This window comes from Arctopsyche grandis, chromosome 4 (genome assembly GCF_051622035.1).
Source record: "Arctopsyche grandis isolate Sample6627 chromosome 4, ASM5162203v2, whole genome shotgun sequence".
NCBI lineage: Eukaryota > Metazoa > Arthropoda > Insecta > Trichoptera > Hydropsychidae > Arctopsyche > Arctopsyche grandis.
The window spans coordinates 17547939-17562508 of record NC_135358.1 but is presented as its reverse complement, the minus strand read 5'-3'; the positions used below and the strand labels follow the sequence as shown (position 1 = coordinate 17562508).

The following is a 14570-nucleotide window of genomic DNA, read 5'->3' as shown; positions in this document are numbered from 1 at the left end:
AAAAAAATAATGGATTTCAACTCCGATACAATGGACGAAAGCTGTTTTTAATGTGAGCTGAACGCTTTATTGTATTGTAAAGGCTATACACTATACTACACTATGGGCTATGTGCATATTTAAAATAAAAATTCACCGGGCATGCAAAATGTTATTCAGCTTTATAACAATTACGCAAACCAACAAAACTATGACTTTCGTGTACCTATAACAAATGGAAAAAATTACAATTTGCAATAAAAATGTTTTCTTTTTTATTATATATAATAATAATACCAATGACGATGATTGAAAAATAAATCGTTCCTTATTTTTTTTTTCACCCTAAATATCAATCAAATTTTCTATCTTCATATATTTTCTGTAAAATAAATGACCCTAAAATGTCAAATAATTCGAGTTCTTATTGTATATTTCACTTTGACCTATATTTTAATATGACGTTTTTATCGCATTTTGATATTGATATTCTCTATTTGATGAGTACATTTCCATTATTCATAAATTAAAAACGAATCAAATTCACATTGTAATTTATTACTAACGAACGGAATATTTTTTCTGTTTTTTTCAAATACAAATCCAGGATTTTTTTGTTTTTGATTTTGGACATTTTAAGATTTACTCTTTTTCTCTTGAGATTTACTCTTGGCTATGATAATTGAATCAAATTCAGATTTTACACATTTTATTCCAAGAATGTTATACAGTTTGCTAAACTTTTTACGTTCTTTGACAAATTTATTTACTATTACTATTCACATTGCTTAAATTTAACAATAATATTTGGCAAAATATTTACATCTTAATTACGCTTATATTTATTATATAAAACAAAATCCCGTATTTGTTTTAATTTCGTCAGAGAACGGACTTTATCACATAACCCATAAATTTATTTAATTTAAAATTATATCTAAATAACTGAAAAATAAATTACAAAGGATATAATTGAAAGTCCGACAGACAGACGTCCGTCATTTTTTTATTTGCCGAGAGGGATAATTTGAAAAGTGTCCGCTGTAACAAATTGAATTATTTACTTTTCGGGACGAAACAAATAAAACTTTCGATCGAAACCAATGGAGAAAACTTTTCCTTAGGTCCTTCCCTGTTTTCCCAGTCGATTCACAAACGGAAAAAAACTTCCAATTTTGGAATGTAATTGGTGTTTGCGATTCGCATCGATGGATAAACAATAACTGTGTGCCAAATTTGATTATCAAGAAGTTGATCTGAAAAAAAATGCTTTGTAGCCATTATTCGTGAACAGAGCCCGAAAGCCTTTCTCATTCATTGTCTGAAAAAATTTATTGAAACAAAGATGGAGTTAAATTTATAATCATCGTAATTTAAAGCTTGAATTTACGCTATAAATATTATATGTATGTATGTATGTATAAGCTTAATGTGTAAGTGCGGCGAGATTACCTGGAAGCGATATGTAAGACGTATCTTTATTACTTTTCGGTTAAATTGAACAAACCTCCTATATACTAAAGATCCGTTTGCCCACGTACACATACACACACTCGCATAAATAAATATTTAAACTTTGCTCACGCCTGTGTATATAAACGTAGAAAGTAAAGTTTCGCGTGATCGGTCGTATGTGTATGTATTTAGTTATGGCACACGCGAATTTTACACCGAGTTTCGTTCGCTAATCCCGATTTATTTGGCACTTGACAAAGGCTTACGTAACTTTTCATACACGGCGAACTTTATTCAGTTAACGAACGCCTGCCTCTCTATAGCGAGCTTTTCGCGGCTTCCTCGTCGCAGCCGAGCTCGCTCTAATCGCGCACAAAGCGAAATTAATAATTTTATATGTTCAGGGAAATTACTTCAAATGCCTCGTCTCTTGAATGCACTAGAGTAGATGAGCAAAGGTACGGTTTACTTTGACTATGTATGTATGTATGTATCTACCTATATATGAAGCGATGTTTCAGCCTCTCTGTGACGTCAACGCAATACAAAATCGTTCATATTGGTTGTTCAAAACACACGAATAATGCTCAAATTTGATATTCGTTTATGTGCCTTTATACGAATGTTATGGATGGGATTTGCAATATACAATCTCAAAGAAGTCGGGTCAAAATATTATTCATGTTGGTCAGATGTTTTTTTCAGAAACGCGCCCATATGCGCCTTGTTGTTTACTTGAATGATACTAGATACTTTGTATGTTTAAATTATCTCCAAATTATAAATATATTATAAAATTAACAGCCTCTCTTATGTTCAATATCCGAGCAAAAATATCATAAAATAAAAATTCCAACGCTTGCAAAACAATTTGTCGATAAATACTAAGCGAAAAGTTTACCGGGAGTTAAATATAATCATAAATTTTCCAATAAATAGTTCATTTCATACCAATTCTGTTATTTATATCCCGTATATAAATTGTAAGGTGGATACATTGATTGAATTTAAAAAAAAAGTTCGATTGTATTTTTTTACCGTTTCATAAAAAATTGAGTTTAAATTGGGAAAGTTTTTTATTTTCATTGAAAAGTTTCATTCAAATTTTAGCAATTTTAAATATGAACGTATGTACATGTGTAGTTCAGCAAAACGGATCCCATCCACAAGAGTAACATTTTGATCAACACAACTTCGTGAACCTTTTTTGAACGTAAAGCAAACATTTGAAATTTTATAATAGTAACCAACATTACCTACATATGCACACACATACAAAATATGTGTTTAAGTACATACATAATACATACCATTATTAAAAGTAATATATACGAATGTAAATAGTTGCTACTGTTTATTACAGTATGAACTAACGAATATTTAAATCTATATTTTATATACTTTATCCAAAAAAGATTCATAAATTATCAGTTTTCACATGTATAAACATACATATGCACATATTTATTTATGTGGGTTGGATTAATTTTCCATCATTATATTATATATCTACATACATACATACGTATATATATCACTGTGTAATCGGTGAATTTTTATTGTACCTACATACATAGTACATATGTCGGAGTAAATCATGATTCAACTCTAAAAAATACACATATATTACACAATTCAATTATATACATACATATGTAGATTCAAATTGACCTTGAAGTATGCGTGCGAAAAATAGTTTCGAATCGCTCGGATAGATGTCGATAAATAAAATTTTAATTTTAATTTGATCTATTGTTCCAAAGTATATGCGTATATACATATAATCGAATTAAAGCGGAGAGCTGGATTATTTTTTAAAATAATTAAAGCTTATGTTAGATCGCGTACAGTCAATTATATTGCGGCACGCGGCTAATGCCCGTCGCACACGATCGACACAAGCGAACGCGTGTTCCAGCCGCCGGGCAAATCGTCCATCAAACGAACCGAACATCTCCGTTATTATAATCGCTATCGTTAGGTGCATCACATTACTGCAGATAATGCAGATGCCCGCGGCCACACTTACCCCACTGAACCATCCCCTAAGCAAGAATCGGTCCATTCTCCCTCTAATTCCCTTAGAAACACATTCAGAATATACTCACATACAGAGGATGTCGCTTATTGTTATCGCTCTGAATGCATTAAAGACGGTTAACAATACTTCGGATATTGCCAATATTATAATAGCAATGAAGAGAAACGTTTCATATATAAGTGTATAGTACAATATTTGTGAAATATAGTACAAATTCAATAAAAAATATATGAAATGCTAAATCATCATCATAGTATAGGGCCACTATTTTCTTACTTTGAATACTGGTGAAACTGGGATTTTCCAGCCACTGCTGGGTGAAAGCCTCTCCAATACGCTTCATATTCTTTTCTGTTTTGAGCAACTGTCATCCATCTCATTCGACACATTTTTTTCTAATTTCATCCACACATATTCTCTGTAGGCTTTCTTGCATCCTTTTACACTCTCTCGGGAACCATTCAAGCGCTTCTATCGTCCTTCTATAAATATACATAGCTACGTGTCCCACTTATTGAAATTTTAATCTTTTTACTATCTCGACTATATCAACTAACTATACTTAAATATAATTTGTCAACAATTAATTTTTAATAAGATTAAAAATGTTATGTTTATTACAGCTACATGCACGTGTATGTATGTGTGTATTAAATTCATTTAAATTAATTGAACATTTTTCATATACACCTAGTTCTAGTACCAAGCTGACGACAACATGACGACGACAATGAATTATCCATTCTTGACTACAAGAATGGATAATTCATTTAACGTGAAATAATATTTCGCATTAGACCCGCCAAGCATACAGTGTTCCACACTTTGAGTGCATTCATCTTTATGCATCATTCTGACGTTCAATGGCCAGGAATGTTAAATTTTATATATTATCTCAACTAAGATTCTCAAGATACCTACACCAATATAAACCGTATACGCTTTTTGGAACCCAATAAATAGTCCACTTAAAAAATCTACAGATTTTAATTTAAAACCTTTGAAATTAAATTTAAATTTGGTATATTAAAAAATTATAGAAAAAAATTAATATTTCAGCATAGAGAAAATCCTAGTATGTTAACAAGTCATTCACGCATGAGTCATTACAGCATGACGAAAGCTTTTACATTCACACAAGTTTAAAAGTTAAAGTTTAATATGTGCAAATTCACCATAGTAAAAGGGGGACATAAAAAACACACATACATACATACATGCATACAAGTGACAAAAAGCAAACACGAAGGGGAGATTTTAATTTCGATGGGCCGCTGACTCTTAGTTATCCGACGCGCACGTGTCCAAGTGGTGTGTTTTGATAAAATGAATATTTAGTACAGTCGGTGCATCGGTAATCGAATTAGCCGAGTGCATCACGCTGCACCGGAGCTGCATCTGACCGCGCCTGACTGCAATAATCTCATTAAGGCATGATCAGCGGGTCGCGCCCGCAAGTGTCATCGGATTTGCCGTACGAATCGAAACGGCATCGGCGTATGAGAATAAACGACCAAGTTAGTTAGTGGATCGTTAATAACGATTTACGATATGTATTCGTTGGCGTGACGGTCAAAATTGCGCACTGACAAAATCCGGCACTTACCCGACCGTGCATGATGATAATGTGACCGAAATTCAAAGTTCTGAAATTGGCTCGTGCAATTCGTACACGGTGGGAATTATAATATCGGTACGTACATACCTACATACATATATACTATCCATACATATTTGATTTTTTTTTCGTATTAAAATGACGTGCTTTGATGATCTGCAAATTTGCACGTATATGGGGTGATTTATTCGTGAAAAAATATTTGGTTCGGTGCTTCAAATTTGAAGCTAATCCCGTTTAATATTAAATCGAGACTTAATTGAGATGAAATTTAAATTGAATAATAAAATTTCTGAAGTACTGTGGTTTAAAAACTTCACAAAGTATCGATATTCTAACGTTGAATAAATATTACAGGCAAGTTGCCTTATTAAACCACTATAAAATATATACTATATAATTTTTATGTTTCAATTCATATAAATAACTCATTTTGATTTGTTTTATTTTTATTTTATTTTTATTTTACATATATACCAGGAAGGCCTTACAGGAAAATCCCAATGCGCTTTCCTGGCCAATTACAAATACAAATGCAGCATTTTTTTTTTTTTTTTTTATTATAAGTCGTTGAATTGCGAGACACTGAAAAAACTCGCAAATTAACGAGACATCTATGAATTGTACATAAATTTTTATTGTACATCCATCAAATTTCAAATAGTGGTGACATAGTAGGTAGGAAGGAATTTTAGCCAATTTTTTTTCCGGGAACCGTTTCAACAATGAAATCAGAGAAAATTGGCAAACTCTGATAGGAAACGATCAACCTGGAGTCACAAATCCAGGTCTGACCAACAGCATACTCTGAAAAATTCATTTTCATTCAGGGATAGAACCCGGCACCTTCTTGACGGTAAGCAGAAGCTTAACGTCCGAGCTATGCTGCTGGTTTTGAATAGTATGCTAATTTTTTCCTCAATGTAGCATGAATGAATTTATGTAATAAAAAAACAAAGCAGTCATGTATGAACCTATAATAATTAATTTTGTTTGATACTATTTTATTTGAAAACTTTTTGCTTTAATTATTGTAAATGTATTAAAAAACTAATAAGATATGTATATAAGATATAAGATATATTTTAATTTTAATTTTTAATTTTAATATTTAATATTTTATATTTTATTTTATTTTTTTATATTTTTTTTTTATTTTATATTTTATTTTATATTTAAATATTTTAATTATAATTATAATTATAATATTATAATATTATAATAATATAATAATTGAAAAAAATCGGCTCGTGTGGGATTTGAACCCACAACCTCCTGTCTAACAATAAGTCTGGCGCTCTAACCTATTGAGCTAACGAGCCCGTGCTCTTCATGGACTATAATGCGTAGTATAAATGTTGAAAAATGAAAAAAAAATATATTACAAATTCGTATTAATTCGATGACAATCATAAGCATTGCAAAAATACATTAATTCTATTGCGAAATTATTCGTTTATACCAGTACAACTCAAGCCAGCAACTGCACGTAAACAACAGTACAAAATATTCTCTAGTACATTATTTATTTAATTATTTATTTATTTAATATAAAAAAACTTTTGTGGCATTACAGGAAGAACCTAATGCGCCACAATGGCCTACATTTGATAAAGAAAAAACAAAGATGAAATAAGATAAAACAAGTAAAATATAAAATAAAAAGAAAAAAGCAAAAGCAGAAAAACATGATAAAATAAAATAAAAAAAAGTAACAAAAGAAAAAAAATACATCAGAAAAAAAAATGAACAAAAGTGTAAAAATCAAAAATAAAATCGATAAATCCAATTCTTAGTTTCACATTGAACAAAATTAAAATAGTACATAAAAATGTACATAAGGAGAAAGAAAAAGAAAAAGTAAAATAAAATAAAACAAAATGTAAATAAAAAAAAATATAATCACAGCGAGGCCCGAATGGAAGAGAGTATAATATATATGGACATGTTCATACATTCATATTAGACAGCAGTACATGTTACCAAAACGTATCGAAAAGAACCGGTCTTCTTTGGCCATTGTGGAAATATTCGGAACTCTCCACTGTGACGTGATGTCACAGTGGAGAGTTCACCCGTATTCAGTGGCGTGGTGTCATCTGATGCACATTTGAAACTTTATAAAACAACCCCGGAAATATTTAAGACTCTAAGTAAATTCCGAGCCAAAAAGTATTGATATTAAATGAAAAGTAACAATACTTCATATTAGAAAAATAAAACATAATTATTTAAAATTATTTGTTAATTGTTATGACCTACGAGAGAGAAGTGCCAAAAGAGAAACTAAGTTCACACGTTATTTTTGGATTGCGACTCCGTCTGACTGAATCAGTTAAGCTTCTTACCTTTAGGTTCATACACTGATTTCTCAGGAATTCGAACAAAAGTCAATTAGGCCTCATTTTTTATGCTATATATAGTTGCACTAGACGGATTTCGTGGTAGCTTTATAAATACAGAAATGTGTATAAATACAGAAAGCTGTATATATGCAGAAAGCTGTATATATGCAGAAAGCTGTATATATGCAGAAAGCTGTATATATGTAGAAAGCTGTATATATGCAGAAATTGCAATGAAGATTGTAGCCGCTCGAGGACCGTCATACAACGAATATGTATGTCGAATTAGCGTTTTTCAATTTGAACAATCTGGTGTCACCCCAAAAATGGTATCACCCACAAGCAATATTGCGTCGTACCGTCGCATTCTGTAGTATATATGTACATATTTATATAAGCCCATTTCGCCTTGCACTCGTCCAAAATAAGTATAAACGTACCACAAACGGGCGGTGCTGTATAGTATGAATGGAAGTAGTCTTTTCCTTGCAGTGCTTGACCTTAAGCTGTTGATCATTTGTAATATGTAAAGACGGTAATCTACGTGTGTGTGTCCTAACGCTGGCCGAACATAATGAATGAATCGATAAAAATCGATAAATTAATTTTTCGTCAGAGACGACTTTGCCGCGTGTTGACCCGCGATCTCAAATAGCTTCATATACAAATGTAGGTCTAATTGAGTTTCACGGTCTCAACCACGAAGCCAAAGTCATTTCTTCAATTTGCCTTTTTTTTAAACATTAATTGAAATATTCCTTCTCGACATATAAAAATACGTAATTATAATAATTTTATTTAGCGAGGTTTTGAACCATTTTTTTTCTTTTCATATTAAATTAAACAATTAAATATATATACATATTTTAATTAAAATTAATTGTATTTTAACGATATTCGAAAAATAAAATTGTTATCGCTTATTTTATTCGATATGTCCAGAATCTCGGAAAAGCAGAATAATCGTATTAGAGACCACCAGTATGTATTTTTAAATATTGTTAAACGCAAAAGATATTTCTTAAAATGAAGAAAAGTGGACTTACTTAAAATACTTATTTATTAATCAAGAAATTTCTAAAAACTACTAAATTAGTTTAATCTGAGTATGTTATGAATATGTTTCAAATGTTTAGCTCACCCAAATTGATACTTATTTGTATTGTGTATGTATATTGAAGCCATTTCGATTATCTAATATCAATAATTCGTACTAATAATGAATGAAAGTTTACCACGTGAATAATTATTATCGTAGTCGTATGCTGTATATAAATATTTTAAATTAAAATGAATTCGATAGTAAGTCACTTTTAACTTAACTTTTGATAAAATATTATATATAAATATATATATATATATATATATATATATATATATATATATATATATATATATATATATATATATATATATATATATATATATATATATATATATAGTTTTTAAGTTTTTATTATTATAGACAAATAATTGATTCAATTTATGGGGCACCATTATTCAAAAATGGAATTTAGCAGTGTTATATATTTCAAAAACCATTCCCCAACCTATTCATTACAATACACTATATGTACATAGATATTCTTATGTGGCATAACGATGACTGATTGCGAGGGCAACGCTGGATAATGCACTCTTGAATCCGTTCACATTTTACTATCCAAACCTCCACCCACATCTACCCACCCCCTGTTTTTCGATTTTCCAATACACCCCCCAGATATAAAAATTCTAATAAGAACTTTAATATCGCAGTTTGCATTCGTGGAGCGAGGGGGACCCCCGCTACGAAGCCGAGTCGAATAATTGCATTTGCATTTTCATAGATGAATTTCTTTTTAACAGTTTGACACTTTATGATTTATCTTTTGTATCAAAAAATGACATTGGAAATTTAAAAACACATAAGAAATTATGTATTTCAAATTCTACTTGTATATTTAATTCATTGTCTAATTAACAGTTGACGTTAGGTTTGTATAATGTATTCTTGAATTGTTGAACATACACAACGTACGATACTAGGTTAAAATCGGAATATACCAGATCGAAATACCTACTAGAAGACTATGTACATTCGTAAATTTTAAACCACCCAAAATTGAGTAATGTGAAAAAATAATAAAGTGGTGTGTGTTTGTTCAGGGATGAATCGCCCTCCGTGTGCTGCAAAGTGTTTTTACGATTCATTCGGGACTCGACGTTCAAAGGGCATAAAAAAGGAAGAAAAAATAAAGCCAGTCACGTCAAAGGCCACTTTCAACCGTGACATATTTTTATAAAGTTTTAAAATAATATCATAAAGCCATTTAAAATATTTTATATTAGGAACCATGTATCTTTTAATATTAACAGAATTTGACAAACTTGTACGTTATCAATATACATAAGATCATACAATAAGCTTATATGTATGTATGTATGTATGTAAGCTAATATTTCACAAATAAGGACATTCAATATTCTTATTGAGCCTCTCCGGTAATGTTAAACGCAAATTTACGATGTATCTTGTTTCGTAGATTTAATTTTACGCGATTGGCTATTTTTAGCTTTTAATTAAATTTTATTCAAAATCGAGAAAGTTTTGCTTCGAATCAGTAGTATAACTAATGTATATAAGAAGATTACACCAGTTTTGTAGTTCCACAATAATCATGAAAATGCTCAACATGAGGATAGTATGTACATATGTAACCTAATCATAAGAAGATTACTTTAGTGGAAAAAAATATCATATTGAAATATTTAGACAAAATGTACATCAATATATGCAACAAATTAAAATCATTAATCACTAAAGTTAGTACGCTTAGATAGAAAAAATATTGAAATAGAAAAGCAATCCTTGTGATCGTAATGACATAAAATAAATGAATATATGAGCCGTTAATATTGAAAGGGGCATAATTCCACTTACCTACATTTCGAGAAATATCTCGCAAAAAATTAAATATAATGTTTTGCGTTTAACAATATTTAAAAATACTCTTGGCCTGTAATACGTTTATTCTGCTTTACCGAGATTCTGGACATATTGAATTAAAATAAGTGAATTGAGTCAAAACAATTTGTGAATTAAGTCAAACAGAAAGTGTTTTTGGAACTGAAAATTGGAGTTCCGCCACTTTCAATTATAAACGCTTATATGAAACGATAAAAAAAGTGTAAAAAATTATTACATATGTATATATTTTTGACTTTTAAAATTTTCTAGATAATTAACTATAAATATTGTAAAGCAATAAAAATTTTCAATCAATAGAAAAAACATATGAATATTGATTCCAATGCTCACTTTGAGCACAGCAATACTAGATTTTGAGTTTTGTGTAAGACCACAAAAGCCAAAAAACTGCGCATTCTTTTAAACCCTCATATCTCATAAAGAGACCGAACTAACAAAAATCATTATCATATTGAAACTTAATGTGTCAAATATTTTTTAGTTTCCACTTTGGTAACCTTAAAACGTGATTTGATTTTTGTTGCTCGATACGTTGATATGTCGATCGCCATTTTTATTCAGTTTAAAATTCGTATTAAAATTATTAATCAAGAACTTTATTAAATTGAATGAATTTCACCCTCCCGGTTGCCAACGGGACATAAATAATATTTTTTTATAAAATTTCAGTGAGTAGAATCTCGCCATTATATACGAGTCCCACGCCATATCGCATTGATGCGATATCTAGAGGGTTTCCAGAAGGACCTCGGGGAATAGACCAGGCAACATTTCATTAGCACTATTCCCGGCAGCGACTCGTGATGGATGAGCAACTGCAACAATACCATGATGTCTGCCATGTATCATTTGCCCACGCTCGAGGGCTGTCTACGTTTATTGATTTTGAGGTACCTCAAAAGACCAATATCATGCACCGCTCACGTTGCACAAATATCCCCCAAGACGCGTAAGGACAAAACCTCTAATGGGAGTAAAGTCACATTTCGATTTCGTATCAAAATTGAACTCGTTTTTGTTAATGTATGCACTTTCTGGAGGGAAAACTCCCGTTGGATGCATAACGCTGCGGTGCAGTGTCGTTTGATTGATATTGATGACAGCCTCGCTTCGTTGTGACCATCAATCATCGTTAAAGACAATTCCCCTCTCTGGCCTTCTTTCTTTTTGGCTTTTCCATTCCGCATTAGCATATACCTGTCTTCTTCTATCTTTCATTTTAAGGCCGTTTGATCTTTATTTACATTTTCGCGACAACTGTACACTTATGCAGTGACGTTATGAGATTTCTCAGACGATTTCGCATTCGTATACGAGTACTATACGAAATAAGTTCATAGTAAAATAATGCGAAGTTTTGTTTGCTTTATTCTCGTTTAGTTTTCTCGCAAGTTTCCTCTACGGGGGTGCTCGTAACTAATTGTTTTTTTTATCATGTTTTTAGTATGTGTTAATTTGACTGTGGAAAGTGCAACAAGTGCTTAAAATGCATTTATAGTCGTTTTGTTTTATATGTGCATAAATGTATATGTAAATATATATTTTATTTAGAAATAAATATAACATTCATATTCCACCTAATATTTGAACTTCATGTATTCATATCTGCAGTTCTTCAGCCACGCACATGTCCTACTTGTCAACATTTTAGTCTTTTATTTCACGTCTTGATGAAGATGAATCTAGATATTTATTTTCAACTTATTATTAAGTCGTTCCATTATTTATTTAAAAAAAAACTATATATTTCTAAATAAAGGCATTGAGATTAACAACACTCACGTAATGACTGAGAGCGAGACTGTAGGGCAAACTTATAAAATATCCAAATACATGTAAATTATATGTACCTACACAATTAATGTCAACAACCTACAGGCTCCCGGGTTCATGCCCTGGTTTGACTTCGATTTAAAATAATTTATTTGGAGTATTGCTGCAGTGTTGCTAGTCAGACTTGGATATTTGACTCCAAGTCGATCGTTTGTCATCAGAGTTTTCCAATGTATCTGATTTCATTGTTGAAACGATTCCTACTATTTGTCACCAATATTTAAATATGATTTCAAAATGTGTAATCTATAAGTTTATTTATGCACAGGTTTAATACCATAGGTATCACTCAGAAACAACCCATTACACTATTCGACACGAAAAATGTTTCAGAGACGAGATATGACTTTTCTTATTTATCTATGCCTAGTAAATATGAATCTGGTAATTAAAATGTTGATTGGCTCGAGATTTGGAGATATACATATGTATGTATGTGTATTTTAAATCGAGCAATTTTTCTATATCTTCGTGTTGTTCGGTCGGTGCACGTATTTTCACTTGGGATTTTTTCCCACTGTTAATACTATTGTATATTGAGTATTTTCTATTGAAACATGTTTATTGGGATAGTGTTCTGGCCACACTATTTTTTGCTTTCGTTTAAAATGGTTAATTGGAAGTGTGCTGAATATCAAATCGGTAAAATTGCGAGCTTAAAGCTAGTACTAGTATTTATTCGTAATTACACGAATCTGAATTGAATTAATAGGGTTAATATATGAAATTGTCTTTATATGAGAATTAAATAAAATTCCACTTAGAAAATTCATATTTCGAATATTCTTGTGGATTAATAACAAAAATTCGTTTATTTTATCGAGGTAAGCCAGTTATCAATAGAATTTTTGCTATATAAATATTTTATATTTATATATACATACATATAATATACAATTTTCATTATATTTACCCAAAAATCGCATTTGGGCGTGCATCACCTGAATGAAGACCAATTTCTTTGTCGATTCGATCGGAACTTTTTCAATCACTGCCTCGTCCAAGCCACAATGGAAAGCTTCTGCACTCTCTCCCCGTCGTCGAATTCTCAGATTGAGGGAAATCTGAGGAAAATCTGGAAGCGACAGCGTGTCCCTTGAAGCCTTACTAGCCTGGGTTATTATTCCGCCGCGATGACCACCCACTCCTCTAATTTGACCATCGATCCATCGCTTTATCGCATCAGATCACATCTCCGGCGTCGTTTAGCAGGAATTATCCTTAGACGGGCGTCGGTCTTAGGGATGTAATCCTGAACCTTAGGGTGGCCATACCGAGCCCCTCATCTCGTGCTCTTCTGTGTAAGCCCCACCCTTACGCAGCGCCTCGTCCCCTTGAATTTCGAAGAAAACATTTTCTTATCGCAACATAATACTTTAATATGTGAACCAAAACAAATTCGAGGAGAGGGAACGCACATACCAGGTTTGATCAATACGCCACGGGATTCGTCAGGGATGTTCAATGGTGCGTTATTCGACAGGGGCGTAGTCTACGCACGCACTCCGATGAAATAATGCTTTAAAACACGTCATTCTTCCATCGCATCGACGCATTAACTTTATGGGGCTCTTCAAGAAGAGTTTCGAATGAAAAAAACAGCCCCCTTAAGTCTCGTGTGCAATCCCCCGACGTTTATCGAGTTATCGAACGTGAACGAAATCCTTAAATACATATTAAAGGACTTGAAAGTATTTTAATCAAATGAAACTGGGTTTGATTGGATCGCAAGTATAACCCAACACATGTTTACATACATATTAATATGACTAAGGATGTGTATTAAATTATTTATTTATATTAGTTGCTTTAAACAAAGCGAAGGAATTGATATTAGAATTTATATTTTAATTTTCCGTTTCAGCAATGATCAGATAAAATTGGCAAACTCTGATATAGAAACGATCGATTTGGAGTCACAAAACCCCCAAATCTAACCTGCAGATGGCGAGGACTCGAACCTTTGACCTCAGTGGTGCTAAATATATACGCTACCACTAAGCCAAACTGCTGGCTTTGCATTATATGCATTGAGAACTAAGCAATTTGATTGTTTCATTATTGTGACATGTCTGGAGTAGGGATAACAATTTACCGTCAAATGTCATAAACCGGTAAACGGTAAATGATATTTCTTACTACCGGTATACCGGTATTTACCGGTAAAATAAAACATTTTTTTTTGGTTACTACATACATACATACATATACATACATATATAGTTACTTTTCCTAAAAAATATTGTTATTAAAAATCTCAGGTGAACGATGTAATATATAATTTCGAAAGAGACTTTGTAAGTATTGTTGGTTGGGAATCGAAAACAA

General features: G+C 31.6%; 1 protein-coding gene and 1 non-coding gene across 2 annotated transcripts in view; one reads left to right on the top strand and one right to left on the bottom strand.

The window, feature by feature from the left end:
* Positions 1-14570, top strand: part of LOC143911007 (uncharacterized) — a 901246-nt gene that overhangs the window by 676791 nt on the left and 209885 nt on the right. The gene's annotated exons all lie outside the window — the stretch shown is intronic.
* On the bottom strand, positions 6338-6415 carry TRNAN-AUU (transfer RNA asparagine (anticodon AUU)). Its single transcript has one exon. It is a non-coding gene; the product is annotated as a tRNA-Asn (tRNA).